Source organism: Stenella coeruleoalba, assembly GCF_951394435.1.
Source record: "Stenella coeruleoalba genome assembly, contig: scaffold_40, whole genome shotgun sequence".
Lineage (NCBI taxonomy): Eukaryota > Metazoa > Chordata > Mammalia > Artiodactyla > Delphinidae > Stenella > Stenella coeruleoalba.
This window is the reverse complement of record NW_027646100.1, coordinates 2,510,518-2,537,883: the sequence shown is the minus strand read 5'-3', so window position 1 is coordinate 2,537,883 and position 27,366 is coordinate 2,510,518. Positions and strand designations below refer to the sequence as shown.

Below are 27,366 nucleotides of genomic sequence, written 5' to 3'. Positions count from 1 at the left end.
AACATCTAGAAAACAAAGCAACAGAACCTAGGGCACTTCCACTTATGGTCCTATAGCTTAGGGAAATTAAAATGAAAAAGACACAGCCACCCCAAAGTTTGGAACGGCTCTGTTTACAAGAACCTCGTTTACAGTACAAGTTCAACATCGCAGAAAGTGAAAAATGGATAAAGAAGTTGTGGTATTTACTTACAAAGCAATATCACTCAGCAATGAAATCTGTGTCATCAGGCCCTTAGCATCACAATGAGTGGATTCAGGTATGATGATTCTAACTGAAATAAGTCACACAGAAAAAGAAACATCATAAGATATCACTAATACACGGAATGTAAACTTGGCTACACAGGAACTGCATTCCAAAACAGAACAGGGTCTCAAATTTAGAAAACCAACTTATGCTTGCTTAAGGGGAAAGGTGAGTTGGGGTGCTGCATAAAACCAGAGATTGAAATGAGCACAGATAAAGTTCCTTAAGCCAAATATGGAATAGACAAGAGCTACTCCTTGCTCAACGAAATGGACTCAAAACCCCATATTAAACGCCTAAGAATGTACCTGACTAGTAAGTATCTTAAAACCTATGGATTGCTATGTCTCCAAAAGAGAATCAAGCGTGTGTACAGGGGCATAAACGCAGCAGTGATAGGATTGGGGAGGTTCGGTGAGCAAATGAAGACCCTTTGAAGTCATATTGCATGGTACCCATTCCACGGGTCTCAACTCTCCAGGTTTAAGGTATTCTTCCTTCAGCTAAAACATGCATGTGGAACCCAGAGTATGATCAACCATGTGAACGGGAGACGTGTTCAAATATGTCTCAGTTTTCCTCCCCTGGTACTCGGGTGCAACATTCCAGACGCTTTACTAACACTCTCCCGACTTGGAGAGTCAGTCCCTTTAACCTCCTGTTTGGCCCAGTTTGCAATTTCTGCGGAAGATGAACAGGAATAGCGAGAACCAATGAGAGGCTAGCTGGAGGTGTCTGGACGGGCAAATTCAACTCTCATTTCCCACCAGGAAGAGGAATTAACCAAAGGCTCAGCATGCCGGGCCGAAACCAGATTAGGGCCTGAAGCCATCCTGCGGTGTTGCGGCCAGGTCACAAGAAAGCGAGTTGAAGAAAGGAGCTCAGGGGCACTGTAATTCACAAACCTGCAGAGTTATAAATGACAGCTATCGTCCAAAAATAGACTGAAGTAAGGCTGCCAAGAGGACTTGAAAGCGGGGCAGAATTGCAGGAAACCGATTTCAGGAGGTAGACTGGAATTGCATTGAAAGCATAGGAAAAGAGGCAGAACGTCCACAATGATGCACTTGGCCAAAAAGGGCGTATGCGTTTTTTCCTGAATATATTCAGGAAAAAACGCATACGCCCTTTTTGGCCAACCAAGCAAGCTTGCAAAGGAAAACTGCACTACAATGAAGTCTCACTTCCCCCCGGTCAAAAGGGCCATCTGAAAAAAGTGTAAAATCCAGAAAGGCAGGACAGGCCATGGAGAACTGGGAGCCTTGTTATGCTGATGGGCGGGATGTAAATTGCCAAGAACCACTTGGGAGAAGTGTATGGTGTTTCCTGAAACAACTAAAAAACAAAGCAACAGAACCTAGGGCACTTCCACTTATGGTCCTATAGCTTAGGGAAATTAAAATCAAAAAGACACAGCCACCCCAAAGTTTGGAACGGCTCTGTTTACAAGAACCTCGTTTACAGTACAAGTTCAACATCGCAGAAAGTGAAAAATGGATAAAGAAGTTGTGGTATTTACTTACAAAGCAATATCACTCAGCAATGAAATCTGTGTCATCAGGCCCTTAGCAGCACAATGAGTGGATTCAGGTATGATGATTCTAACTGAAATAAGTCACACAGAAAAAGAAACATCATAAGATATCACTAATACACGGAATGTAAACTTGGCTACACAGGAACTGCATTCCAAAACAGAACAGGGTCTCAAATTTAGAAAACCAACTTATGCTTGCTTAAGGGGAAAGGTGAGTTGGGGTGCTGCATAAAACCAGAGATTGAAATGAGCACAGATAAAGTTCCTTAAGCCAAATATGGAATAGACAAGAGCTACTCCTTGCTCAACGAAATGGACTCAAAACCCCATATTAAACGCCTAAGAATGTACCTGACAAGTAAGTATCTTAAAACCTATGGATTGCTATGTCTCCAAAAGAGAATCAAGCGTGTGTACAGGGGCATAAACGCAGCAGTGATAGGATTGGAGAGGTTCGGTGAGCAAATGAAGACCCTTTGAAGTCATATTGCATGGTACCCATTACACGGGTCTCAACTCTCCAGGTTTAAGGTATTCTTCCTTCAGCTAAAACATGCATGTGGAACCCAGAGTATGATCAACCATGTGAACGGGAGACGTGTTCAAATATGTCTCAGTTTTCCTCCCCTGGTACTCGGGTGCAACATTCCAGACGCTTTACTAACACTCTCCCGACTTGGAGAGTCAGTCCCTTTAACCTCCTGTTTGGCCCAGTTTGCAATTTCTGTGGAAGATGAACAGGAATAGCGAGAACCAATGAAAGAATAGCTGGAGGTGTCTGGACGGGCAAATTTAACTCTCATTTCCCACCAGGAAGAGGAATTAACCAAAGGCTCAGCGTGCCGTGCCAGAACCAGATTAGGGCCTGAAGACATCCTGCGGTGTTGCGGCCAGGCCACAAGAAAGCGAGTTGAAGAAAGGAGCTCAGGGGCACTGTAATTCACAAACCTGCAGAGTTATAAATGACAGCTATCGTCCAAAAATAGACTGAAGTAAGGCTGCCAAGAGGACTTGAAAGTGGGGCAGAATTGCAGGAAACCAATTTCAGGAGGTAGACTGGAATTGCATTGAAGGCATAGGAAAAGAGGCAGAACGTCCACAATGATGCACTTGGCCAAAAAGGGCGTATGCGTTTTTTCCTGAATATATTCAGGAAAAAACGCATACGCACTTTTTGGACAACCAAGCAAACTTGCAAAGGAAATCTGCACTACAATGAAGTCTCACTTCCCCCCGGTCAAAAGGGCCATCTGAAAAAAGTGTAAAATCCAGAAAGGCAGGACAGGCCATGGAGAACTGGGAGCCTTGTTATGCTGATGGGCGGGATGTAAATTGCCAACAGACACTCAGGAGAAGTGTATGGTGTTTCCTGAAACATCTAAAAAACAAAGCAACAGAGCCGAGGGCACTTGCGCTTATGGTCCTATAGCTTAGGGAAATTAAAATCAAAAAGACACAGCCACCCCAAAGTTTGGGACGCCTCCGTTTACAAGAACCTCGTTTACCGTACAAGTTCAATATCACAGAAAGTGAAAAATGGATAAAGAATTTGTGGTACTTACGTACAATGCAGTATCACTCAGCAATGAAATCTATGTCATCAGGCCCGTAGCAGCATAATGAGTGGATTCAGGTATGATGATTCTAACTGAAATAAGTCACACAGAAAAAGAAACATCATAAGATATCACTAATACACGGAATGTAAACTTGGCTACACAGGAACTGCATTCCAAAACAGAACAGGGTCTCAAATTTAGAAAACCAACTTATGCTTGCTTAAGGGGAAAGGTGAGTTGGGGTGCTGCATAAAACCAGAGATTGAAATGAGCACAGATAAAGTTCCTTAAGCCAAATATGGAATAGACAAGAGCTACTCCTTGCTCAACGAAATGGACTCAAAACCCCATATTAAACGCCTAAGAATGTACCTGACAAGTAAGTATCTTAAAACCTATGGATTGCTATGTCTCCAAAAGAGAATCAAGCGTGTGTACAGGGGCATAAACGCAGCAGTGATAGGATTGGAGAGGTTCGGTGAGCAAATGAAGACCCTTTGAAGTCATATTGCATGGTACCCATTACACGGGTCTCAACTCTCCAGGTTTAAGGTATTCTTCCTTCAGCTAAAACATGCATGTGGAACCCAGAGTATGATCAACCATGTGAACGGGAGACGTGTTCAAATATGTCTCAGTTTTCCTCCCCTGGTACTCGGGTGCAACATTCCAGACGCTTTACTAACACTCTCCCGACTTGGAGAGTCAGTCCCTTTAACCTCCTGTTTGGCCCAGTTTGCAATTTCTGTGGAAGATGAACAGGAATAGCGAGAACCAATGAAAGAATAGCTGGAGGTGTCTGGACGGGCAAATTTAACTCTCATTTCCCACCAGGAAGAGGAATTAACCAAAGGCTCAGCGTGCCGTGCCAGAACCAGATTAGGGCCTGAAGACATCCTGCGGTGTTGCGGCCAGGCCACAAGAAAGCGAGTTGAAGAAAGGAGCTCAGGGGCACTGTAATTCACAAACCTGCAGAGTTATAAATGACAGCTATCGTCCAAAAATAGACTGAAGTAAGGCTGCCAAGAGGACTTGAAAGTGGGGCAGAATTGCAGGAAACCAATTTCAGGAGGTAGACTGGAATTGCATTGAAGGCATAGGAAAAGAGGCAGAACGTCCACAATGATGCACTTGGCCAAAAAGGGCATATGCGTTTTTTCCTGAATATATTCAGGAAAAAACGCATACGCACTTTTTGGACAACCAAGCAAACTTGCAAAGGAAATCTGCACTACAATGAAGTCTCACTTCCCCCCGGTCAAAAGGGCCATCTGAAAAAAGTGTAAAATCCAGAAAGGCAGGACAGGCCATGGAGAACTGGGAGCCTTGTTATGCTGATGGGCGGGATGTAAATTGCCAACAGACACTCAGGAGAAGTGTATGGTGTTTCCTGAAACATCTAAAAAACAAAGCAACAGAGCCGAGGGCACTTGCGCTTATGGTCCTATAGCTTAGGGAAATTAAAATCAAAAAGACACAGCCACCCCAAAGTTTGGGACGCCTCCGTTTACAAGAACCTCGTTTACCGTACAAGTTCAATATCACAGAAAGTGAAAAATGGATAAAGAATTTGTGGTACTTACGTACAATGCAGTATCACTCAGCAATGAAATCTATGTCATCAGGCCCGTAGCAGCATAATGAGTGGATTCAGGTACGATGATTCTAACTGAAATAAGTCACACAGAAAAAGAAACATCATAAGATATCACTAATACACGGAATGTAAACTTGGCTACACAGGAACTGCATTCCAAAACAGAACAGGGTCTCAAATTTAGAAAACCAACTTATGCTTGCTTAAGGTGAAAGGTGAGTTGGGGTGCTGCATAAAACCAGAGATTGAAATGAGCACAGATAAAGTTCCTTAAGCCAAATATGGAATACACAGGAGCTACTCCTTGCTCAACGAAATGGACACAAAACCCCATATTAAACGCCTAAGAATGTACCTGACTCGTAAGTATCTAAAAACCTATGGATTGCTATGTCCCCGAAAGAGAATCAAGCATGTGTACAGGGGCATAAACGCAGCAGTGATAGGATTGGAGAGGTTCGTGAGCAAATGAAGACCCTTTGAAGTCATATTGCATGGTACCCATTACACGGGTTTCAACTACCCAGGTTTAAGGTATTCTTCCTTCATCTAAAACATGCATGTGGAACCTAGAGTATGATCAACCATGTGATCGGGAGACGTGTTCAAATATGTCTCAGTTTTCGTACCCTGGTACTCGGGTGCAACATTCCAGACGCTTTACTAACACTCTCCCCACTTGGAGAGTCAGTCCCTTTAACTCCCTGTTTGGCCCAGTTTGCAATTTCTGTGGAAGATGAACAGGTATAGCGAGAACCAATGAAAGACTAGCTGGAGGTGTCTGGATGGGCAAATATAACTCTCATTTCCCACCAGGAAGAGGAATTAACCAAAGGCTCAGCGTGCCGTGCCAGAACCAGATTAGGGCCTGAAGACATCCTGCGGTGTTGCGGCCAGGTCACAAGAAAGCGAGTTGAAGAAAGGAGCTCAGGGGCACTGTAATTCACAAACCTGCAGAGTTATAAATGACAGCTATCGTCCAAAAATAGACTGAAGTAAGGCTGCCAAGAGGACTTGAAAGCGGGGCAGAATTGCAGGAAACCGATTTCAGGAGGTAGACTGGAATTGCATTGAAAGCATAGGAAAAGAGGCAGAACGTCCACAATGATGCACTTGGCCAAAAAGGGCGTATGCGTTTTTTCCTGAATATATTCAGGAAAAAACGCATACGCCCTTTTTGGCCAACCAAGCAAGCTTGCAAAGGAAATCTGCACTACAATGAAGTCTCACTTCCCCCCGGTCAAAAGGGCCATCTGAAAAAAGTGTAAAATCCAGAAAGGCAGGACAGGCCATGGAGAACTGGGAGCCTTGTTATGCTGATGGGCGGGATGTAAATTGTCAACAACCACTTGGGAGAAGTGTATGGTGTTTCCTGAAACATCTAAAAAACAAAGCAACAGAACCTAGGGCACTTCCACTTATGGTCCTATAGCTTAGGGAAATTAAAATCAAAAAGACACAGCCACCCCAAAGTTTGGAACGGCTCTGTTTACAAGAAACTCGTTTACAGTACAAGTTCAACATCGCAGAAAGTGAAAAATGGATAAAGAAGTTGTGGTATTTACTTACAAAGCAATATCACTCAGCAATGAAATCTGTGTCATCAGGCCCTTAGCATCACAATGAGTGGATTCAGGTATGATGATTCTAACTGAAATAAGTCACACAGAAAAAGAAACATCATAAGATATCAGTAATACACGGAATGTAAACTTGGCTACACAGGAACTGAATTACAGAACAGAACAGGGTCTCAAATTTAGAAAACCAACTTATGCTTGCTTAAGGGGAAAGATGAGTTGGGGTGCAGCATAAAACCAGAGATTGAAATGAGCACAGATAAAGTTCCTTAAGCCAAATATGGAATAGACAAGAGCTACTCCTTGCTCAACGAAATGGACTCAACACCGCATATTAAACGCCTAAGAATGTACCTGACTAGTAAGTATCTTAAAACCTATGGATTGCTATGTCTCTGAAAGAGAATCAAGCATGTGTACATGGGCATAAATGCAGCAGTGATAGGATTGGAGAGGTTCGGTGAGCAAATGAAGACCCTTTGAAGTCATATTGCATGGTACCCATTACACGGGTCTCAACTCTCCAGGTTTAAGGTATTCTTCCTTCAGCTAAAACATGCATGTGGAACCCAGAGTATGATCAACCATGTGAACGGGAGACGTGTTCAAATATGTCTCAGTTTTCCTCCCCTGGTACTCGGGTGCAACATTCCAGACGCTTTACTAACACTCTCCCGACTTGGAGAGTCAGTCCCTTTAACCTCCTGTTTGGCCCAGTTTGCAATTTCTGTGGAAGATGAACAGGAATAGCGAGAACCAATGAGAGGCTAGCTGGAGGTGTCTGGACGGGCAAATTCAACTCTCATTTCCCACCAGGAAGAGGAATTAACCAAAGGCTCAGCATGCCGGGCCGGAACCAGATTAGGGCCTGAAGCCATCCTGCGGTGTTGCGGCCGGGTCACAAGAAAGCGAGTTGAAGAAAGGAGCTCAGGGGCACTGTAATTCACAAACCTGCAGAGTTATAAATGACAGCTATCGTCCAAAAATAGACTGAAGTAAGGCTGCCAAGAGGACTTGAAAGCGGGGCAGAATTGCAGGAAACCGATTTCAGGAGGTAGACTGGAATTGCATTGAAAGCATAGGAAAAGAGGCAGAACGTCCACAATGATGCACTTGGCCAAAAAGGGCGTATGCGTTTTTTCCTGAATATATTCAGGAAAAAACGCATACGCACTTTTTGGCCAACCAAGCAAGCTTGCAAAGGAAATCTGCACTACAATGAAGTCTCACTTCCCCCCGGTCAAAAGGGCCATCTGAAAAAAGTGTAAAATCCAGAAACGCAGGACAGGCCATGGAGAACTGGGAGACTTGTTATGCTGATGGGCGGGATGTAAATTGCCAACAGACACTCGGGAGAAGTGTATGGTGTTTCCTGAAACATCTAAAAAACAAAGCAACAGAACCTAGGGCACTTCCACTTATGGTCCTATAGCTTAGGGAAATTAAAATCAAAAAGACACAGCCACCCCAAAGTTTGGAATGGCTCTGTTTACAAGAACCTCGTTTACAGTACAAGTTCAACATCGCAGAAAGTGAAAAATGGATAAAGAAGTTGTGGTATTTACTTACAAAGCAATATCACTCAGCAATGAAATCTGTGTCATCAGGCCCTTAGCAGCACAATGAGTGGATTCAGGTATGATGATTCTAACTGAAATAAGTCACACAGAAAAAGAAACATCATAAGATATCAGTAATACACGGAATGTAAACTTGGCTACACAGGAACTGCATTCCAAAACAGAACAGGGTCTCAAATTTAGAAAACCAACTTATGCTTGCTTAAGGGGAAAGGTGAGTTGGCGTGCTGCATAAAACCAGAGATTGAAATGAGCACAGATAAAGTTCCTTAAGCCAAATATGGAATAGACAAGAGCTACTCCTTGCTCAACGAAATGGACTCAAAACCCCATATTAAACGCATAAGAATGTACCTGACTAGTAAGTATCTTAAAACCTATGGATTGCTATGTCTCCAAAAGAGAATCAAGCGTGTGTACAGGGGCATAAAAGCAGCAGTGATAGGATTGGAGAGGTTCGGTGAGCAAATGAAGACCCTTTGAAGTCATATTGCATAGTACCCATTCCACGGGTCTCAACTCTCCAGGTTTAAGGTATTGTTCCTTCAGCTAAAACATGCATGTGGAACCTAGATTATGATCAACCATGTGATCGGGAGACGTGTTCAAATATGTCTCAGTTTTCGTACCCTGGCACTCGGGTTCAACATTCCAGACGCTTTACTAACACTCTCCCCACTTGGAGAGTCAGTCCCTTTAACCTCCTGTTTGGCCCAGTTTGCAATTTCTGTGGAAGATGAACAGGAATAGCGAGAACCAATGAGAGACTAGCTGGAGGTGTCTGGATGGGCAAATTTAACTCTCATTTCCCACCAGGAAGAGGAATTAACCAAAGGCTCAGCGTGCCGTGCCGGAACCAGATTAGGGCCTGTAGACATCCTGCGGTGTTGCGGCCAGGTCACAAGAAAGCGAGTTGAAGAAAGGAGCTCAGGGGCACTGTAATTCACAAACCTGCAGAGTTATAAATGACAGCTATCGTCCAAAAATAGACTGAAGTAAGGCTGCCAAGAGCACTTGAAAGCGGGGCAGAATTGCAGGAAACCGATTTCAGGAGGTAGACTGGAATTGCATTGAAGGCATAGGAAAAGAGGCAGAAGGTCCACAATGATGCACTTGGCCAAAAAGGGCGTATGCGTTTTTTCCTGAATATATTCAGGAAAAAACGCATACGCCCTTTTTGGCCAACCAAGCAAACTTGCAAAGGAAATCTGCACTACAATAAAGTCTCACTTCTCCCCGGTCAAAAGGGCCATCTGAAAAAAGTGTAAACTCCAGAAAGGCAGGACAGGCCATGGAGAACTGGGAGCCTTGTTATGCTGATGGGAGGGATGTAAATTGCCAACAGACACTCAGGAGAAGTGTATGGTGTTTCCTGAAACATCTAAAAAACAAAGCATCAGAGCCTAGGGCACTTCCACTTATGGTCCTATAGCTTAGGGAAATTAAAATCAAAAAGACACAGCCACCCCAAAGTTTGGAACGGCTCTGTTTACAAGAACCTCGTTTACAGTACAAGTTCAACATCGCAGAAAGTGAAAAATGGATAAAGAAGTTGTGGTATTTACTTACAAAGCAATATCACTCAGCAATGAAATCTGTGTCATCAGGCCCTTAGCAGCACAATGAGTGGATTCAGGTATGATGATTCTAACTGAAATAAGTCACACAGAAAAAGAAACATCATAAGATATCACTAATACACGGAATGTAAACTTGGCTACACAGGAACTGCATTCCAAAACAGAACAGGGTCTCAAATTTAGAAAACCAACTTATGCTTGCTTAAGGGGAAAGGTGAGTTGGGGTGCTGCATAAAACCAGAGATTGAAATGAGCACAGATAAAGTTCCTTAAGCCAAATATGGAATAAACAAGAGCTACTCCTTGCTCAACGAAATGGACTCAAAACCCCATATTAAACGCCTAAGAATGTACCTGACTAGTAAGTATCTTAAAACCTATGGATTGCTATGTCTCCAAAAGAGAATCAAGCGTGTGTACAGGGGCATAAACACAGCAGTGATAGGATTGGAGAGGTTCGGTGAGCAAATGAAGACCCTTTGAAGTCATATTGCATGGTACCCATTACACGGGTCTCAACTCTCCAGGTTTAAGGTATTCTTCCTTCAGCTAAAACATGCATGTGGAACCCAGAGTATGATCAACCATGTGAACGGGAGACGTGTTCAAATATGTCTCAGTTTTCCTCCCCTGGTACTCGGGTGCAACATTCCAGACGCTTTACTAACACTCTCCCCACTTGGAGAGTCAGTCCCTTTAACCTCCTGTTTGGCCCAGTTTGCAATTTCTGTGGAAGATGAACAGGAATAGCGAGAACCAATGAGAGGCTAGCTGGAGGTGTCTGGACGGGCAAATTCAACTTTCATTTCCCACCAGGAAGAGGAATTAACCAAAGGCTCAGCATGCCGGGCCGGAACCAGATTAGGGCCTGAAGCCATCCTGCGGTGTTGCGGCCAGGTCACAAGAAAGCGAGTTGAAGAAAGGAGCTCAGGGGCACTGTAATTCACAAACCTGCAGAGTTATAAATGACAGCTATCGTCCAAAAATAGACTGAAGTAAGGCTGCCAAGAGGACTTGAAAGCGGGGCAGAATTGCAGGAAACCGATTTCAGGAGGTAGACTGGAATTGCATTGAAAGCATAGGAAAAGAGGCAGAACGTCCACAATGATGCACTTGGCCAAAAAGGGCGTATGCGTTTTTTCCTGAATATATTCAGGAAAAAACGCATACGCCCTTTTTGGCCAACCAAGCAAGCTTGCAAAGGAAATCTGCACTACAATGAAGTCTCACTTCCCCCCGGTCAAAAGGGCCATCTGAAAAAAGTGTAAAATCCAGAAAGGCAGGACAGGCCATGGAGAACTGGGAGCCTTGTTATGCTGATGGGCGGGATGTAAATTGCCAAGAACCACTTGGGAGAAGTGTATGGTGTTTCCTGAAACAACTAAAAAACAAAGCAACAGAACCTAGGGCACTTCCACTTATGGTCCTATAGCTTAGGGAAATTAAAATGAAAAAGACACAGCCACCCCAAAGTTTGGAACGGCTCTGTTTACAAGAACCTCGTTTACAGTACAAGTTCAACATCGCAGAAAGTGAAAAATGGATAAAGAAGTTGTGGTATTTACTTACAAAGCAATATCACTCAGCAATGAAATCTGTGTCATCAGGCCCTTAGCAGCACAATGAGTGGATTCAGGTATGATGATTCTAACTGAAATAAGTCACACAGAAAAAGAAACATCATAAGATATCACTAATACACGGAATGTAAACTTGGCTACACAGGAACTGCATTCCAAAACAGAACAGGGTCTCAAATTTAGAAAACCAACTTATGCTTGCTTAAGGGGAAAGGTGAGTTGGGGTGCTGCATAAAACCAGAGATTGAAATGAGCACAGATAAAGTTCCTTAAGCCAAATATGGAATAGACAAGAGCTACTCCTTGCTCAACGAAATGGACTCAACACCGCATATTAAACGCCTAAGAATGTACCTGACTAGTAAGTATCTTAAAACCTATGGATTGCTATGTCTCCGAAAGAGAATCAAGCATGTGTACAGGGGCATAAACGCAGCAGTGATAGGATTGGAGAGGTTCGGTGAGCAAATGAAGACCCTTTGAAGTCATATTGCATGGTACCCATTCCACGGGTTTCAACTACCCAGGTTTTAGGTATTCTTCCTTCAGCTAAAACATGCATGTGGAACCCAGAGTATGATCAACCATGTGATCGGGAGACGTGTTCAAATATGTCTCAGTTTTCCTCCCCTGGTACTCGGGTGCAACATTCCAGACGCTTTACTAACACTCTCCCCACTTGGAGAGTCAGCGCCTTTAACCTCCTGTTTGGCCCAGTTTGCAATTTCTGCGGAAGATGAACAGGAATAGCGAGAACCAATGAGAGGCTAGCTGGAGGTGTCTGGACGGGCAAATTTAACTCTCATTTCCCACCAGGAAGAGGAAATAACCAAAGGCTCAGCGTGCCGTACCGGAACCAGATTAGGGCCTGAAGTCATCCTGCGGTGTTGCGGCCAGCTCAAAAGAAACCGAGTTGAAGAAAGGAGCGCAGGGCACTGTAATTCACAAACCTGCAGAGTTATAAATGACAGCTATCGTCCAAAAATAGACTGAAGTAAGGCTGCCCAGAGGACTTGAAAGCGGGGCAGAATTGCAAGAAACCGATTTCAGGAGGTAGACTGGAATTGCATTGAAAGCATAGGAATAGAGGCAGAACGTCCACAATGATGCACTTGGCCAAAAAGGGCGTATGCGTTTTTTCCTGAATATATTCAGGAAAAAACGCATACGCCCTTTTTGGCCAACCAAGCAAGCTTGCAAAGGAAATCTGCACTACAATGAAGTCTCACTTCCCCCCGGTCAAAAGGGCCATCTGAAAAAAGTGTAAAATCCAGAAAGGCAGGACAGGCCATGGAGAACTGGGAGCCTTGTTATGCTGATGGGCGGGATGTAAATTGCCAACAACCACTCGGGAGAAGTGTATGGTGTTTCCTGAAACATCTAAAAAACAAAGCAACAGAGCCTAGGGCACTTCCACTTATGGTCCTATAGCTTAGGGAAATTAAAATCAAAAAGACACAGCCACCCCAAAGTTTGGAACAGCTCTGTTTACAAGAACCTCGTTTACAGTACAAGTTCAACATCGCAGAAAGTGAAAAATGGATAAAGAAGTTGTGGTATTTACTTACAAAGCAATATCACTCAGCAATGAAATCTGTGTCATCAGGCCCTTAGCAGCACAATGAGTGGATTCAGGTATGATGATTCTAACTGAAATAAGTCACACAGAAAAAGAAACATCATAAGATATCAGTAATACACGGAATGTAAACTTGGCTACACAGGAACTGAATTACAGAACAGAACAGGGTCTCAAATTTAGAAAACCAACTTATACTTGCTTAAGGGTAAAGGTGAGTTGGGGTGCTGCATAAAACAAGAGATTGAAATGAGCACAGATAAAGTTCCTTAAGTCAAATATGGAATAGACAAGAGCTACTCCTTGCTCAACGAAATGGACTCAACACCGCATATTAAACGCCTAAGAATGTACCTGACTAGTAAGTATCGTAAAACCTATGGATTGCTATGTCTCCAAAAGAGAATCAAGCATGTGTACAGGGGCATAAACGCAGCAGTGCTAGGATTGGAGAGGTTCGGTGAGCAAATGAAGACCCTTTGAAGTCATATTGCATGGTACCCATTCCACGGGTTTCAACTACCCAGGTTTAAGGTATTCTTCCTTCAGCTAAAACATGCATGTGGAACCTAGAGTATGATCAACCATGTGATCGGGAGACGTGTTCAAATATATCTCAGTTTTCCTCCCCTGGTACTCGGGTGCAACATTCCAGACGCTTTACTAACACTCTCCCCACTTGGAGAGTCAGTCCCTTTAACCTCCTGTTTGGCCCAGTTTGCAATTTCTGCGGAAGATGAACAGGAATAGCGAGAACCAATGAGAGGCTAGCTGGAGGTGTCTGGACGGGCAAATTTAACTCTCATTTCCCACCAGGAAGAGGAATTAACCAAAGGCTCAGCATGCCGGGCCGGAACCAGATTAGGGCCTGAAGCCATCCTGCGGTGTTGCGGCCAGGTCACAAGAAAGCGAGTTGAAGAAAGGAGCTCAGGGGCACTGTAATTCACAAACCTGCAGAGTTATAAATGACAGCTATCGTCCAAAAATAGACTGAAGTAAGGCTGCCAAGAGGACTTGAAAGCGGGGCAGAATTGCAGGAAACCGATTTCAGGAGGTAGACTGGAATTGCATTGAAAGCATAGGAAAAGAGGCAGAACGTCCACAATGATGCACTTGGCCAAAAAGGGCGTATGCGTTTTTTCCTAAATATAATCAGGAAAAAACGCATACGCCCTTTTTGGCCAACCAAGCAAGCTTGCAAAGGAAATCTGCACTACAATGAAGTCTCACTTCCCCCCGGTCAAAAGGGCCATCTGAAAATAGTGTAAAATCCAGAAAGGCAGGACAGGCCATGGAGAACTGGGAGCCTTGTTATGCTGATGGGCGTGATGTAAATTGCCAACAGACACTCGGGAGAAGTGTATGGTGTTTCCTGAAACATCTAAAAAACAAAGCAACAGAGCCTAGGGCACTGCCACTTATGGTCCTATAGCTTAGGGAAATTAAAATCAAAAAGACACAGCCACCCCAAAGTTTGGGACGCCTCTGTTTACAACAACCTCGTTTACAGTACAAGTTCAACATCGCAGAAAGTGAAAAATGGATAAAGAAGTTGTGGTATTTACTTACAAAGCAATATCACTCAGCAATGAAATCTATGTCATCAGGCCCTTAGCATCACAATGAGTGGATTCAGGTATGATAATTCTAACTGAAATAAGTCACACAGAAAAAGAAACATCATAAGATATCAGTAATACATGGAATGTAAACTTGGCTACACAGGAACTGAATTACAGAACAGAACAGGGTCTCAAATTTAGAAAACCAACTTATGCTTGCTTAAGGGTAAAGGTGAGTTGGGGTGCTGCATAAAACCAGAGATTGAAATGAGCACAGATAAAGTTCCTTAAGTCAAATATGGAATAGACAAGAGCTACTCCTTGCTCAACGAAATGGACTCAACACCGCATATTAAATGCCTAAGAATGTACCTGACTAGTAAGTATCGTAAAACCTATGGATTGCTATGTCTCCGAAAGAGAATCAAGCATGTGTACAGGGGCATAAACGCAGCAGTGATAGGATTGGAGAGGTTCGGTGAGCAAATGAAGACCCTTTGAAGTCATATTGCATGGTACCCATTTCACGGGTCTCAACTCTCCAGGTTTAAGGTATTCTTCCTTCAGCTAAAACATGCATGTGGAACCCAAGTATGATCAACCATGTGAACGGGAGACGTGTTCAAATATGTCTCAGTTTTCCTCCCCTGGTACTCGGGTGCAACATTCCAGACGCTTTACTAACACTCTCCCCACTTGGAGAGTCAGCGCCTTTAACCTCCTGTTTGGCCCAGTTTGCAATTTCTGCGGAAGATGAACAGGAATAGCGAGAACCAATGAGAGGCTAGCTGGAGGTGTCTGGACGGGCAAATTTAACTCTCATTTCCCACCAGGAAGAGGAAATAACCAAAGGCTCAGCGTGCCGTACCGGAACCAGATTAGGGCCTGAAGCCATCCTGCGGTGTTGCGGCCAGCTCACAAGAAAGCGAGTTGAAGAAAGGAGCTCAGGGGCACTGTAATTCACAAACCTGCAGAGTTATAAATGACAGCTATTGTCCAAAAATAGACTGAAGTAAGGCTGCCAAGAGGACTTGAAAACGGGGCAGAATTGCAGGAAACCGATTTCAGGAGGTAGACTGGAATTGCATTGAAAGCATAGGAAAAGAGGCAGAACGTCCACAATGATGCACTTGGCCAAAAAGGGCGTATGCGTTGTTTCCTGAATATATTCAGGAAAAAACGCATACGCCCTTTTTGGCCAACCAAGCAAGCTTGCAAAGGAAATCTGCACTACAATGAAGTCTCACTTCCCCCCGGTCAAAAGGGCCATCTGAAAAAAGTGTAAAATCCAGAAAGGCAGGACAGGCCATGGAGAACTGGGAGCCTTGTTATGCTGATGGGCGGGATGTAAATTGCCAACAGACACTCGGGAGAAGTGTATGGTGTTTCCTGAAACATCTAAAAAACAAAGCAACAGAGCCTAGGGCACTTCCACTTATGGTCCTATAGCTTAGGGAAATTAAAATCAAAAAGACACAGCCACCCCAAAGTTTGGAACAGCTCTGTTTACAAGAACCTCGTTTACAGTACAAGTTCAACATCGCAGAAAGTGAAAAATGGATAAAGAAGTTGTGGTATTTACTTACAAAGCAATATCACTCAGCAATGAAATCTGTGTCATCAGGTCCTTAGCAGCACAATGAGTGGATTCAGGTATGATGATTCTAACTGAAATAAGTCACACAGAAAAAGAAACATCATAAGATATCAGTAATACGCGGAATGTAAACTTGGCTACACAGGAACTGAATTACAGAACAGAAGAGGGTCTCAAATTTAGAAAACCAACTTATGCTTGCTTAAGGGTAAAGGTGAGTTGGGGTGCTGCATAAAACCAGAGATGGAAATGAGCACAGATAAAGTTCCTTAAGCCAAATATGGAATAGACAAGAGCTACTCCTTGCTCAACGAAATGGACTCAACACCCCATATTAAACGCCTAAGAATGTACCTGATTAGTAAGTATCTTAAAACTTATGGATTGCTATGTCTCCGAAAGAGAATCAAGCATGTGTACAGGGGCATAAACGCAGCAGTGATAGGATTGGAGAGGTTCGGTGAGCAAATGAAGACCCTTTGAAGTCATATTGCATGGTACCCATTCCACAGGTTTCAACTACCCAGGTTTAAGGTATTCTTCCTTCAGCTAAAACATGCATGTGGAACCTAGAGTATGATCAACCATGTGATCGGGAGACGTGTTCAAATATGTCTCAGTTTTCCTCCCCTGGTACTCGGGTGCAACATTCCAGACGCTTTACTAACACTCTCCCCACTTGGAGAGTCACTCCCTTTAACCTCCTGTTTGGCCCAGTTTGCAATTTCTGCGGAAGATGAACAGGAATAGCGAGAACCAATGAGAGGCTAGCTGGAGGTGTCTGGACGGGCAAATTTAACTCTCATTTCCCACCAGGAAGAGGAATTAACCAAAGGCTCAGCATGCCGGGCCGGAACCAGATTAGGGCCTGAAGCCATCCTGTGGTGTTGCGGCCAGGTCACAAGAAAGCGAGTTGAAGAAAGGAGCTCAGGGGCACTGTAATTCACAAACCTGCAGAGTTATAAATGACAGCTATCGTCCAAAAATAGACTGAAGTAAGGCTGCCCAGAGGACTTGAAAGCGGGGCAGAATTGCAGGAAACCGATTTCAGGAGGTAGACTGGAATTGCATTGAAAGCATAGGAAAAGAGGCAGAACGTCCACAATGATGCACTTGGCCAAAAAGGGCGTATGCGTTTTTTCCTGAATATAATCAGGAAAAAACGCATACGCCCTTTTTGGCCAACCAAGCAAGCTTGCAAAGGAAATCTGCACTACAATGAAGTCTCACTTCCCCCCGGTCAAAAGGGCCATCTGAAAAAAGTGTAAAATCCAGAAAGGCAGGACAGGCCATGGAGAACTGGGAGACTTGTTATGCTGATGGGCGGGATGTAAATTGCCAACAGACACTCGGGAGAAGTGTATGGTGTTTCCTGAAACATCTAAAAAACAAAGCAACAGAACCTAGGGCACTTCCACTTATGGTCCTATAGCTTAGGGAAATTAAAATCAAAAAGACACAGCCACCCCAAAGTTTGGAATGGCTCTGTTTACAAGAACCTCGTTTACAGTACAAGTTCAACATCGCAGAAAGTGAAAAATGGATAAAGAAGTTGTGGTATTTACTTACAAAGCAATATCACTCAGCAATGAAATCTGTGTCATCAGGCCCTTAGCAGCACAATGAGTGGATTCAGGTATGATGATTCTAACTGAAATAAGTCACACAGAAAAAGAAACATCATAAGATATCAGTAATACACGGAATGTAAACTTGGCTACACAGGAACTGAATTACAGAACAGAACAGGGTCTCAAATTTAGAAAACCAACTTATGCTTGCTTAAGGGTAAAGGTGAGTTGGGGTGCTGCATAAAACCAGAGATTGAAATGAGCACAGATAAAGTTCCTTAAGCCAAATATGGAATAGACAAGAGCTACTCCTTGCTCAACGAAATGGACTCAACACCGCATATTAAACGCCTAAGAATGTACCTGACTAGTAAGTATCTTAAAACCTATAGATTGCTATGTCTCCGAAAGAGAATCAAGCATGTGTACAGGGGCATAAACGCAGCAGTGATAGGATTGGAGAGGTTCGGTGAGCAAATGAAGACCCTTTGAAGTCATATTGCATGGTACCCATTCCACAGGTTTCAACTACCCAGGTTTTAGGTATTCTTCCTTCAGCTAAAACATGCATGTGGAACCCAGAGTATGATCAACCATGTGATCGGGAGACGTGTTCAAATATGTCTCAGTTTTCCTCCCCTGGTACTCGGGTGCAACATTCCAGACGCTTTACTAACACTCTCCCCACTTGGAGAGTCAGCGCCTTTAACCTCCTGTTTGGCCCAGTTTGCAATTTCTGCGGAAGATGAACAGGAATAGCGAGAACCAATGAGAGGCTAGCTGGAGGTGTCTGGACGGGCAAATTTAACTCTCATTTCCCACCAGGAGGAGGAAATAACCAAAGGCTCAGCGTGCCGTGCCAGAACCAGATTAGGGCATGAAGCCATCCTGCGGTGTTGCGGCCAGGTCACAAGAAAGCGAGTTGAAGAAAGGAGCTCAGGGGCACTGTAATTCACAAACCTGCAGAGTTATAAATGACAGCTATCGTCCAAAAATAGACTGAAGTAAGGCTGCCAAGAGGACTTGAAAGCGGGGCAGAATTGCAGGAAACCGATTTCAGGAGATAGACTGGAATTGCATTGAAAGCATAGGAAAAGAGGCAGAACGTCCACAATGATGCACTTGGCCAAAAAGGGCGTATGCGTTTTTTCCTGAATATATTCAGGAAAAAACGCATACGCACTTTTTGGCCAACCAAGCAAGCTTGCACAGGAAATCTGCACTACAATGAAGTATCACTTCCCCCCGGTCAAAAGGGCCATCTGAAAAAAGTGTAAAATCCAGAAAGGCAGGACAGGCCATGGAGAACTGGGAGCCTTGTTATGCTGATGGGCGGGATGTAAATTGCCAACAACCACTCGGGAGAAGTGTATGGTGTTTCCTGAAACATCTAAAAAACAAAGCAACAGAACCTAGGGCACTTCCACTTATGGTCCTATAGCTTAGGGAAATTAAAATCAAAAAGACACAGCCACCCCAAACTTTGGAACGGCTCTGTTTACAAGAACCTCGTTTACAGTACAAGTTCAACATCGCAGAAAGTGAAAAATGGATAAAGAAGTTGTGGTATTTACTTACAAAGCAATATCACTCAGCAATGAAATCTGTGTCATCAGGCCCTTAGCAGCACAATGAGTGGATTCAGGTATGATGATTCTAACTGAAATAAGTCACACAGAAAAAGAAACATCATAAGATATCAGTAATACACGGAATGTAAACTTGGCTACACAGGAACTGAATTACAGAACAGAACAGGGTCTCAAATTTAGAAAACCAACTTATTCTTGCTTAAGGGTAAAGGTGAGTTGGGGTGCTGCATAAAACCAGAGATTGAAATGAGCACAGATAAAGTTCCTTAAGCCAAATATGGAATAGACAAGAGCTACTCCTTGCTCAACGAAATGGACTCAACACCCCATATTAAACGCCTAAGAATGTACCTGACTAGTAAGTATCTTTAAACCTATGGATTGCTATGTCTCCGAAAGAGAATCAAGCATGTGTACAGGGGCATAAACGCAGCAGTGCTAGGATTGGAGAGGTTCGGTGAGCAAATGAAGACCCTTTGAAGTCATATTGCATGGTACCCATTCCACAGGTTTCACCTACCCAGGTTTAAGGTATTCTTCCTTCAGCTAAAACATGCATGTGGAACCTAGAGTATGATCAACCATGTGATCGGGAGACGTGTTCAAATATGTCTCAGTTTTCCTCCCCTGGTACTCGGGTGCAACATTCCAGATGCTTTACTAACACTCTCCCCACTTGGAGAGTCAGTCCCTTTAACCTCCTGTTTGGCCCAGTTTGCAATTTCTGCGGAAGATGAACAGGAATAGCGAGAACCAATGAGAGGCTAGCTGGAGGTGTCTGGACGGGCAAATTTAACTCTCATTTCCCACCAGGAAGAGGAATTAACCAAAGGCTCAGCATGCCGGGCCGGAACCAGATTAGGGCCTGAAGCCATCCTGCGGTGTTGCGGCCAGGTCACAAGAAAGCGAGTTGAAGAAAGGAGCTCAGGGGCACTGTAATTCACAAACCTGCAGAGTTATAAATGACAGCTATCGTCCAAAAATAGACTGAAGTAAGGCTGCCAAGAGGACTTGAAAGCGGGGCAGAATTGCAGGAAACCGATTTCAGGAGGTAGACTGGAATTGCATTGAAAGCATAGGAAAAGAGGCAGAACGTCCACAATGATGCACTTGGCCAAAAAGGGCGTATGCGTTTTTTCCTGAATATATTCAGGAAAAAACGCATACGCCCTTTTTGGCCAACCAAGCAAGCTTGCAAAGGAAATCTGCACTACAATGAAGTCTCACTTCCCCCCGGTCAAAAGGGCCATCTGAAAAAAGTGTAAAATCCAGAAAGGCAGGACAGGCCATGGAGAACTGGGAGACTTGTTATGCTGATGGGCGGGATGTAAATTGCCAACAGACACTCGGGAGAAGTGTATGGTGTTTCCTGAAACATCTAAAAAACAAAGCAACAGAACCTAGGGCACTTCCACTTATGGTCCTATAGCTTAGGGAAATTAAAATCAAAAAGACACAGCCACCCCAAAGTTTGGAATGGCTCTGTTTACAAGAACCTCGTTTACAGTACAAGTTCAACATCGCAGAAAGTGAAAAATGGATAAAGAAGTTGTGGTATTTACTTACAAAGCAATATCACTCAGCAATGAAATCTGTGTCATCAGGCCCTTAGCAGCACAATGAGTGGATTCAGGTATGATGATTCTAACTGAAATAAGTCACACAGAAAAAGAAACATCATAAGATATCAGTAATACACGGAATGGAAACTTGGCTACACAGGAACTGAATTACAGAACAGAACAGGGTCTCAAATTTAGAAAACCAACTTATGCTTGCTTAAGGGTAAAGGTGAGTTGGGGTGCTGCATAAAACCAGAGATTGAAATGAGCACAGATAAAGTTCCTTAAGCCAAATATGGAATAGACAAGAGCTACTCCTTGCTCAACGAAATGGACTCAACACCGCATATTAAACGCCTAAGAATGTACCTGACTAGTAAGTATCTTAAAACCTATAGATTGCTATGTCTCCGAAAGAGAATCAAGCATGTGTACAGGGGCATAAACGCAGCAGTGATAGGATTGGAGAGGTTCGGTGAGCAAATGAAGACCCTTTGAAGTCATATTGCATGGTACCCATTCCACAGGTTTCAACTACCCAGGTTTTAGGTATTCTTCCTTCAGCTAAAACATGCATGTGGAACCCAGAGTATGATCAACCATGTGATCGGGAGACGTGTTCAAATATGTCTCAGTTTTCCTCCCCTGGTACTCGGGTGCAACATTCCAGACGCTTTACTAACACTCTCCCCACTTGGAGAGTCAGCGCCTTTAACCTCCTGTTTGGCCCAGTTTGCAATTTCTGCGGAAGATGAACAGGAATAGCGAGAACCAATGAGAGGCTAGCTGGAGGTGTCTGGACGGGCAAATTTAACTCTCATTTCCCACCAGGAAGAGGAATTAACCAAAGGCTCAGCATGCCGGGCCGGAACCAGATTAGGGCCTGAAGCCATCCTGCGGTGTTGCGGCCAGGTCACAAGAAAGCGAGTTGAAGAAAGGAGCTCAGGGGCACTGTAATTCACAAACCTGCAGAGTTATAAATGACAGCTATCATCCAAAAATAGACTGAAGTAAGGCTGCCAAGAGGACTTGAAAGCGGGGCAGAATTGCAGGAAACCGATTTCAGGAGGTAGACTGGAATTGCATTGAAAGCATAGGAAAAGAGGCAGAACGTCCACAATGATGCACTTGGCCAAAAAGGGCGTATGCGTTTTTTCCTGAATATATTCAGGAAAAAACGCATACGCCCTTTTTGGCCAACCAAGCAAGCTTGCAAAGGAAATCTGCACTACAATGAAGTCTCACTTCCCCCCGGTCAAAAGGGCCATCTGAAAAAAGTGTAAAATCCAGAAAGGCAGGACAGGCCATGGAGAACTGGGAGCCTTGTTATGCTGATGGGCGGGATGTAAATTGCCAACAACCACTTGGGAGAAGTGTATGGTGTTTCCTGAAACATCTAAAAAACAAAGCAACAGAACCTAGGGCACTTCCACTTATGGTTCTATAGCTTAGGGAAATTAAAATCAAAAAGACACAGCCACCCCAAAGTTTGGAACGGCTCTGTTTACAAGAACCTCGTTTACAGTACAAGTTCAACATCGCAGAAAGTGAAAAATGGATAAAGAAGTTGTGGTATTTACTTACAAAGCAATATCACTCAGCAATGAAATCTGTGTCATCAGGCCCTTAGCAGCACAATGAGTGGATTCAGGTATGATGATTCTAACTGAAATAAGTCACACAGAAAAAGAAACATCATAAGATATCAGTAATACACGGAATGAAAACTTGGCTACACAGGAACTGAATTACAGAACAGAACAGGGTCTCAAATTTAGAAAACCAACTTATTCTTGCTTAAGGGTAAAGGTGAGTTGGGGTGCTGCATAAAACCAGAGATTGAAATGAGCACAGATAAAGTTCCTTAAGCCAAATATGGAATAGACAAGAGCTACTCCTTGCTCAACGAAATGGACTCAAAACCCCATATTAAACGCCTAAGAATGTACCTGACTAGTAAGTATCTTAAAACCTATGGATTGCTATGTCTCCGAAAGAGAATCAAGCATGTGTACAGGGGCATAAACGCAGCAGTGATAGGATTGGAGAGGTTCGGTGAGCAAATGAAGACCCTTTGAAGTCATATTGCATGGTACCCATTCCACGGGTTTCAACTACCCAGGTTTAAGGTATTCTTCCTTCAGCTAAAACATGCATGTGGAACCTAGAGTATGATCAACCATGTGATTGGGAGACGTGTTCAAATATGTCTCAGTTTTACTCCCCTGGTACTCGGGTGCAACATTCCAGACGCTTTACTAACACTCTCCCCACTTGGAGAGTCAGTCCCTTTAACCTCCTGTTTGGCCCAGTTTGCAATTTCTGCAGAAGATGAACAGGAATAGCGAGAACCAATGAGAGGCTAGCTGGAGGTGTCTGGACGGGCAAATTTAACTCTCATTTCCCACCAGGAAGAGGAATTAACCAAAGGCTCAGCGTGCCGTGCCGGAACCAGATTAGGGCCTGAAGCCATCCTGCGGTGTTGCGGCCAGCTCAAAAGAAAGCGAGTTGAAGAAAGGAGCTCAGGGGCACTGTAATTCACAAACCTGCAGAGTTATAAATGACAGCTATCGTCCAAAAATAGACTGAAGTAAGGCTGCCAAGAGGACTTGAAAGCGGGGCAGAATTGCAGGAAACCGATTTCAGGAGGTAGACTGGAATTGCATTGAAAGCATAGGAAAAGAGGCAGAACGTCCACAGTGATGCACTTGGCCAAAAAGGGCGTATGCGTTTTTTCCTGAATATATTCAGGAAAAAACGCATACGCCCTTTTTGGCCAACCAAGCAAGCTTGCAAAGGAAATCTGCACTACAATGAAGTCTCACTTCCCCCCGGTCAAAAGGGCCATCTGAAAAAAGTGTAAAATCCAGAAAGGCAGGACAGGCCATGGAGAACTGGGAGCCTTGTTATGCTGATGGGCGGGATGTAAATTGCCAACAGACACTCGGGAGAAGTGTATGGTGTTTCCTGAAACATCTAAAAAACAAAGCAACAGAGCCTAGGGCACTGCCACTTATGGTCCTATAGCTTAGGGAAATTAAAATCAAAAAGACACAGCCACCCCAAAGTTTGGAACGGCTCTGTTTACAAGAACCTCGTTTACAGTACAAGTTCAACATCGCAGAAAGTGAAAAATGGATAAAGAAGTTGTGGTATTTACTTACAAAGCAATATCACTCAGCAATGAAATCTGTGTCATCAGGCCCTTAGCAGCACAATGAGTGGATTCAGGTATGATGATTCTAACTGAAGTAAGTCACACAGAAAAAGAAACATCATAAGATATCAGTAATACACGGAATGTAAACTTGGCTACACAGGAACTGAATTACAGAACAGAACAGGGTCTCAAATTTAGAAAACCAACTTATGCTTGCTTAAGGGTAAAGATGAGTTGGGGTGCTGCATAAAACCAGAGATTGAAATGAGCACAGATAAAGTTCCTTAGGTCAAATATGGAATAGACAAGAGCTACTCCTTGCTCAACGAAATGGACTCAACACCGCATATTAAACGCCTAAGAATGTACCTGACTAGTAAGTATGTTAAAACCTATGGATTGCTATGTCTCCGAAAGAGAATCAAGCATGTGTACAGGGGCATAAACGCAGCAGTGATAGGATTGGAGAGGTTCGGTGAGCAAATGAAGACCCTTTGAAGTCATATTGCATGGTACCCATTCCACGGGTTTCAACTACCCAGGTTTTAGGTATTCTTCCTTCAGCTAAAACATGCATGTGGAACCCAGAGTATGATCAACCATGTGATCGGGAGACGTGTTCAAATATGTCTCAGTTTTTGTACCCTGGTACTCGGGTGCAACATTCCAGACGCTTTACTAACACTCTCCCGACTTGGAGAGTCAGTGTCTTTAACCTCCTGTTTGGCCCAGTTTGCAATTTCTGCGGAAGATGAACAGGAATAGCGAGAACCAATGAGAGACTAGCTGGAGGTGTCTGGACGGGCAAATTTAACTCTCATTTCCCACCAGGAAGAGGAATTAACCAAAGGCTCAGCGTGCCGTGCCGGAACCAGATTAGGGCATGAAGCCATCCTGCGGTGTTGCGGCCAGCTCACAAGAAAGCGAGTTGAAGAAAGGAGCTCAGGGGCACTGTAATTCACAAACCTGCAGAGTTATAAATGACAGCTATCGTCCAAAAATAGACTGAAGTTAGGCTGCCAAGAGGACTTGAAAGCGGGGCAGAATTGCAGGAAACCGATTTCAGGAGGTAGACTGGAATTGCATTGAAAGCATAGGAAAAGAGGCAGAACGTCCACAATGATGCACTTGGCCAAAAAGGGCGTATGCGTTTTTTTCCTGAATATATTCAGGAAAAAACGCATACGCCCTTTTTGGCCAACCAAGCAAGCTTGCAAAGGAAATCTGCACTACAATGAAGTCTCACTTCCCCCCGGTCAAAAGGGCCATCTGAAAAAAGTGTAAAATACAGAAAGGCAGGACAGTCCATGGAGAACTGGGAGCCTTGTTATGGTGATGGGTGGGATGTAAATTGCCAACAACCACTAGGGAGAAGTGTATGGTGTTTCCTGAAACATCTAAAAAACAAAGCAACAGAGCCTAGGGCACTTCCACTTATGGTCCTATAGCTTAGGGAAATTAAAATCAAAAAGACACAGCCACCCCAAAGTTTGGGACGCCTCTGTTTACAGGAACCTCGTTTACAGTACAAGTTCAACATCGCAGAAAGTGAAAAATGGATAAAGAAGTTGTGGTATTTACTTACAAAGCAATATCACTCAGCAATGAAATCTGTGTCATCAGGCCCTTAGCAGCACAATGAGTGGATTCAGGTATGATGATTCTAACTGAAATAAGTCACACAGAAATAGAAACATCATAAGATATCAGTAATACACGGAATGGAAACTTGGCTACACAGGAACTGAATTACAGAACAGAACAGGGTCTCAAATTTAGAAAACCAACTTATGCTTGCTTAAGGGGAAAGGTGAGTTGGGGTGCTGCATAAAACCAGAGATTGAAATGAGCACAGATAAAGTTCCTTAAGCCAAATATGGAATAGACAAGAGCTACTCCTTGCTCAACGAAATGGACTCAACACCGCATATTAAACGCCTAAGAATGTACCTGACTAGTAAGTATCTTAAAACCTATGGATTGCTATGTCTCCGAAAGAGAATCAAGCATGTGTACAGGGGCATAAACGCAGCAGTGATAGGATTGGAGAGGTTCGGTGAGCAAATGAAGACCCTTTGAAGTCATATTGCATGGTACCCATTCCACGGGTTTCAACTACCCAGGTTTTAGGTATTCTTCCTTCAGCTAAAACATGCATGTGGAACCCAGAGTATGATCAACCATGTGAACGGGAGATGTGTTCAAATATGTCTCAGTTTTCCTCCCCTGGTACTCGGGTGCAACATTCCAGACGCTTTACTAACACTCTCCCCACTTGGAGAGTCAGTCCCTTTAACCTCCTGTTTGGCCCAGTTTGCAATTTCTGCGGAAGATGAACAGGAATAGCGAGAACCAATGAGAGACTAGCTGGAGGTGTCTGGACGGGCAAATTTAACTCTCATTTCCCACCAGGAAGAGGAAATAACCAAAGGCTCAGCGTGCCGTGCTGGAACCAGATTAGGGCCTGAAGCCATCCTGCGGTGTTGCGGCCAGGTCACAAGAAAGCGAGTTGAAGAAAGGAGCTCAGGGGCACTGTAATTCACAAACCTGCAGAGTTATAAATGACAGCTATCGTCCAAAAATAGACTGAAGTAAGGCTGCCGAGAGGACTTCAAAGCGGGGCAGAATTGCAGGAAACCGATTTCAGGAGGTAGACTGGAATTGCATTGAATGCATAGGAAAAGAGGCAGAACGTCCACAATGATGCACTTGGCCAAAAAGGGCGTATGCGTTTTTTCCTGAATATATTCAGGAAAAAACGCATACGCCCTTTTTGGCCAACCAAGCAAGCTTGCAAAGGAAATCTGCACTACAATGAAGTCTCACTTCCCCCCGGTCAAAAGGGCCATCTGAAAAAAGTGTAAAATCCAGAAAGGCAGGACAGGCCATGGAGAACTGGGAGCCTTGTTATGCTGATGGGCGGGATGTAAATTGCCAACAACCACTCGGGAGAAGTGTATGGTGTTTCCTGAAACATCTAAAAAACAAAGCAACAGAGCCTAGGGCACTTCCACTTATGGTCCTATAGCTTAGGGAATTCAAGATCAAAAAGACACAGCCACCCCAAAGTTTGGAACGGCTCTGTTTACAAGAACCTCGTTTACAGTACAAGTTCAACATCGCAGAAAGTGAAAAATGGATAAAGAAGTTGTGGTATTTACTTACAAAGCAATATCACTCAGCAATGAAATCTGTGTCATCAGGCCCTTAGCAGCACAATGAGTGAATTCAGGTATGATGATTCTAACTGAAATAAGTCACACAGAAAAAGAAACATCATAAGATATCAGTAATACACGGAATGTAAACTTGGCTACAGAGGAACTGCATTCCAAAACAGAACAGGGTCTCAAATTTAGAAAACCAACTTATGCTTGCTTAAGGGTAAAGGTGAGTTGGGGTGCTGCATAAAACCAGAGATTGAAATGAGCACAGATAAAGTTCCTTAAGCCAAATATGGAATAGACAAGAGCTACTCCT

General features: G+C 43.8%; 1 long non-coding RNA gene across 1 annotated transcript in view; it reads right to left on the bottom strand.

Moving 5' to 3' along the window:
* The window catches only part of LOC307181344, an 84,388-nt gene extending 57,255 nt beyond the window's left edge, over positions 1-27,133 (bottom strand). Inside the window, exon 1 of the long non-coding RNA XR_013826466.1 lies at positions 27,048-27,133. This is a non-coding gene — a long non-coding RNA (uncharacterized lncRNA). The remainder of the gene's footprint in view (positions 1-27,047) is intronic.
* Between the last annotated feature and the right edge of the window lie 233 nt (positions 27,134-27,366).